Here is a 5,633-nt window from a genome sequence, read left to right as displayed (position 1 = left end):
CAGAATCACTTTTTTGTTTTTCTTTCAAATCCTTTATTTCAAGTTTCATGTCTTTGATTTCTTTTTGAATATCTTGAATTGTGGGTGTTGACTTCTTTGTTTTCTTTTTATCCAAAATCTGAGTAAGATCATAAGAATTCTTTTTAACAATTGGGACTTTAGAAGTCTCAGCTTTATTAAAATCCAAAGTTTTCAAAAGTTTATCAAGATATTCTTTTTGAAGATTCGGATCAGAAATATGCTTTACAAGTTCAAGAAAAGTTTCTTGGTCTTTAGTCAAAACATTGATTTTCTTTAAAAATGAATCAGATTCAGATTCACTACTGCTAGATGCAGAGTCATCTGAGTTAAATAGCTAATCAACTTGATAAAATCCTTGATAAAACTCAAATACAAAGATTTCTAGGAAGTCTAAATTATGTTCTTGATTTCTGTCCAAATGGATTAGGTACCCAATACCTAACAAAAAGGATTTGCTTCAAAAACTGCATTATGTTTTCATATTTTCCAAATTTGACATGAAATCGAGTTTTTGGCAAATTTAAATTCATCTAAAAGACCGTTATAAAACCGTTTTTACTGTTCCTTTTGGACAGTATGAGTGGACTGTTATGCCATTTGGATTGAAAAATGTGCCTTCAGAATTTCAAAGAATTATGAATGACATTTATAACCCTTATTCTGATTTTTGCATTGTTTATATCGATGATGTTTTGATTTTTTCTCAAACCATCGACCAACATTTTAAACATCTAAAGACCTTTTACCTTGCTACCAGAAAAGCTGGTTTAGCAATCTCTAAGTCTAAAGTCTCTTTGTTTCATACAAAGATCAGGTTCCTAGGTCACCATATTTCCAAAGGAACCATTACCCCTATTGAGCGTGCTCTTGCTTTTGCAGACAAGTTTCCTGATAAAATCCTTGATAAAACTCAATTACAAAGATTTCTAGGAAGTCTAAATTATGTTCTTGATTTCTGTCCAAATATCAATAGGATGTCCAAACCTTTGCATGATAGGTTAAAAAAGAATCCTGTTGCCTGGACCGATGAGCATACTAAAGTAGTTAGACTTATAAAGAATTCTATAAAAAGCATCCCATGTTTATTTCTTGTAAATCCTGCATTACCTAAAATTGTTGAAACTGATGCATCTGATTTAGGTTATGGAGGAATATTAAAGAAAAAAGATAATGATAAGGAACAGATAGTCCAGTATGTTTCTGCACATTGGAATGAATGCCAAAAGAATTATTCAACCATCAAAAAAGAAATTCTTTCCATTGTTTTATGCATTTCAAAATTCCAACATGATTTATTAAATCAAACATTTCTACTTAGAATCGATTGCAAAGCTGCAAAACATGTTTTAGAAAAAGATGTCCAAAACATTGCATCAAAATAAATTTTTGCACGATGGCAAGCCATTTTAAGTGTTTTTTATTTTGATATTGAGTTCATTAAAGGAGATACAAATTTTATTCCTAATTTTCTAACCAGAGAAGTTTTGCAAAGCAGATAATGTCGCCGAAGAAAAAAGACAAAGGTAAAGTTGTTCTCAAAGATACCGAACCTACAAAAACCTCCAAAGAACCTCTATCTACTCCCTCTAAAGAAAAATTACTTTCTTCAGCCATACCCATTAAATCCTGGATTGAATTGGTTGAAGAAAATCAAGGAACCCAGTACAAATCCATCTCCTCTGAACAATAAGTCAAAGAGTGGATGGAATCTATTACAAAGTCCGCTGAGCTTATGCTTGCCTTACAAGGCATCTCAAAATCTAAAGCCCTTTCTCAGATCCCTGAGGAAGAAAAACCAATTTCTAAAGAAATTACAAAGTCTTCTTCCCAAAGCCAAACTGTTGTTCTTTTTGGTGAAAGTTCATCTTCTCAGATTGTTCTTTCCCAGCCAACACCTTCAAATAAAACTTCCGATTGGTATGATAAAACCCATTTTCAAAATGTTTTAACTATGGAAGATGGATTTTACCACTGATCCTTTCCAAGCAATCTCAAAATTTTTTCCTAAAGGCTGATTTTTCAAACCATGGGATTTAACAAAACCCCAGCCTTATTATCAAAGTATTTTAGAAGCCACTGAGTCTGTAAAATTTAAACATTTCTTTCTCAGTGAATCCCATTCAGAGTCGGCCTACTCCACATCCACTATTTTAAAAGTTTTAAGCCCAAACCAGTGGGGTGACCAACTCCACAAATTCAAAACTTTCCCTCCAAGTTTTCAAATGCGTTTACTACACTGCCTGGCCTATTCCTATTGGGACTACCAGCAAGCTTGGTTCAACACATTTTTCTTACAAAACCCAAAAAAGTCCCATTCATGGTTATTTTTCTTCAATTAAAAAATAACCGTCCAAAGTCTTCCAAATTGGTTCCAACGGTGGTGGAATTTTTTTGGTCCAACACCACAAATCCTAACTCCAAATGCCACTCATTGTTTAAACCTTTTCAAAACCCATTATTCCCCTTCAGATTCAGAGAAACGGTTTTCTCCCTTCCTCTGTTTTTGTACCAATTTCTTCCTCCCATGGGTATGGATGTGGAATTTCAGATTTCATACTCATGAAAAATAACTCATCATACAAAGAACTTTCAAAGTCAAGTGGTGGTCAAAATTCGATGAACAAACCAAATTGACTGAATCCCTCATAAAAAATTGGCTTTGTTCAAAAGGCTTTCTACCACAAACCATTAAAGACTCCAAAGTCCAACAAACCTTCCTAACCCAAAAATCCAAAGCCCAATCTCTCCTGGCTGGTGCCAAAACTGAAGATGAATACTTCAAAGTCATGGAACAACTCCTCACCTCCAGATCAAAGTCTTCAGTAGTTGACACCTCTGAAGAAGAAGAAGAAGATGAAGAGCCATCTGATGAAGAACCATTCATTTCTCTTGGAGACGATAATGAAGATGACTGTTTCGGAATTTTCTCTCCAGTAAAGCATTGTAAATAATTATTTGATTATTTACTTTAAGAAAAAAAAGTTATTCGGGTGGTCCCCTGGACACAAGTGAGAGCGCACATGTCTCTTCACCCGGGGTGTATTTTGTATTTTGTATTTTGTACAAAGCAACAGCACCGCTACAGTGCCAATTTCCAAAGTTTACTGTGCACTTAAAGCTCCGCTACAGTCTACAGTGCCAATTTCCAAAGTTTACTGTGCACTTAAAACTCCGCTACAGTGAACAGTTTAAAATGTTTCTATAAAAACCAAGAGGAAGACTTAGACTCCTCATGTTTTTCATTTCTCTTCTTCTCTCCCTTCTCTCTAAAAACTTTCCTCTCTCTTCTTTCTCTCCTGAGACAAAAGAAGTTTTCTGTATTCAAGGAATTTTCCTATCATCGGTTAAGTTCCTTGTTTTCAGAATTTTTCTGGAATCTCTCTTGTAATCTCTTAACGCTGTCGGATCAAAAGAAATAAATGTAAATATTTTTAAAGCAAGTTTAAATTTCCGCACTTTAAATTTCTGCAATTTAATTTTATGTACATTTAAATTTCCGCAATTTATTTTAAAGCAATTTTAATTTTATGCATGCATTGCAGACTGATCCGTATCAGATCTGCCATAAAATTTGTACATTCCTCTGAGGCAAAGAGACCGGATCTCGATCCTCAGTTGTAAATTTTCTCTTCTCCCTCCATTCCCTCAGAGCACCATTTCCGGGAACCGGATCTGGTACTTTGTATGCACCCAAGCCTTTTAGATGAATGTTTGTTGCTAGGCTTGCTAAAGAATTTAATAAAGATTTGGTAAATTTTATAAAAGCTGACCAACCGCGATTAAAGAACCTAATCTATATTTGGTAAAGCAAAATTGATTTGGTATATCAGCTGGACACTTGAGGATGCGGACTACTGGTCCAAAACGCTATTAAAAATCGGCTTTAAAATAGTTGAGCTGGAGCCATTCCTCAGATAACAACGCTACGTATCATATCAAGTCTAAAATTTGATCAACCGCGTTCCAAAGCAGATCTATCCATTTATTTTCAAAGAATCTAATAACCAAACTCGGTAAAGCTATTTAAAAGGAACCAACTGCAATCCAACTTGTTTTATTAAAGCAATCATAAAGTTTTCCGACTAGGATAGAAAACAAATTCCAAAAGTCAACCATTACTGTTTCTTCGATTTCTCCTATTCCAGCAAAATCGGATTCTGACAAGAAGCTTAAGGAACCTATTTTCAAACCTTTTCAGGTTTCGAAAACTAGCCAAAAGCTTGTTCAAGAGTCAAAATCAAATTTTGCTAAAGCCATTAGAGATCAATTAGATAGGATAGAAGCTGCTTCTTCCTCATCTAGCAAAGTTCAGATAGCCCCTGATACTCCCCAATCTAGCAAGATTGGAGTATTAGAACAAGTCCAAATGTCTATAGCCTCTTCTGATATAGAAGCCTTCAAAGAAGAACCTTCTACTTTCCGATTGTATTTAAGTTAGTATTACAGAAATTGTTCTGTTGGATAATACTACTTAAATTCGCATCAGTGTCATTAGGTTTTGGGATTTTGTAAGGTGAAGCTCTAATTTCAACAGGAGGTTCATCATGATTTATGGCTATACTCCTAAGAGGTGGATGTTCAGACTCGATGGATCTATTACTATCAGTAAGATTCCATTCAGGGATTTTCTTTCTAATAGTAATAGGGTTTGACTCTTTGAAGGGATAAGAGATGTCGTTTTCAGAAGAATATATTTCGAACCAATCAAAAAACAATATATGAACTTTATGAAAATTTACAAATTCATAATAGATTTGTTGGATTTCTTTTCTTTGGTTTAAAAAGTGTTCGAAAAACCAAAGTCTTTTCTCTTTGTTTAAATCAGAATAAAAATCGTTGTGCAGAAAAGCTTTATCCAATTCAAATTCCTTTTGGAGCTTAAGACTTCTTAAGCTCCCACTTAAGCCGTTTCTGTAATTTCAAATCTTGATAAATCTTTAAACCTTCTTTGTTGACAAAACTGACTAGTTCACCGTAGGTGAGCTCATCATAAGGAATACGGTTATTATAAAGGGCTTTGATGGAATTTCTTACCTTTTCACCTAAAAAGGTAGGTAATCCAGCAAGAAATTTTTCTTTCCAAGTTATATGATTTGCATCATCTCTTAGAAATAGTCTGGTAAAAAAATGAGGTTTTGTAACTTTGAAATTCACTAAGTTTCCTACATCTTAAATTATGTAGTAACTCAGCGTTTTTATCACGAAGGTGTGAAGGGTCACCAATGAAATGGAGGGAAATTGTTAAAATTAGAGTAGCAACAGCATCCTGGATTGGATTGTTGAACTCATCAAGAATAGGGACTCCATTTTCATCGACTTGAATGGAATTTAGAATTATATATATATATATATTAATTTTTGTGGAACACTCTCTTGAGTTAAAATATTAATTTTTCTAAAAAAATTGATAATGTAATATTTTACAATATTATTTTTTTAGACATACGTGAACTTCCACAAAAATTAATATATACCTTTTTTGTTGTTATTTTATTTTTGAGTTTAATTTGATAATCTAATTTTTTATTAATATCCAAAAAAGAAACATTATTGTAAGAGTGTTATATTGTAAAAGCAAGTTAAAAAGAATAAAAAATAATGGCATGAGTGTC

This window comes from Citrus clementina, unplaced genomic scaffold (genome assembly GCF_000493195.1).
Source record: "Citrus clementina cultivar Clemenules unplaced genomic scaffold, Citrus_clementina_v1.0 scaffold_3, whole genome shotgun sequence".
NCBI classification, from domain to species: Eukaryota; Viridiplantae; Streptophyta; class Magnoliopsida; order Sapindales; family Rutaceae; genus Citrus; species Citrus x clementina.
The sequence above is the reverse complement of the archived record's forward strand: the minus strand, read 5'-3'. Positions refer to the sequence as shown.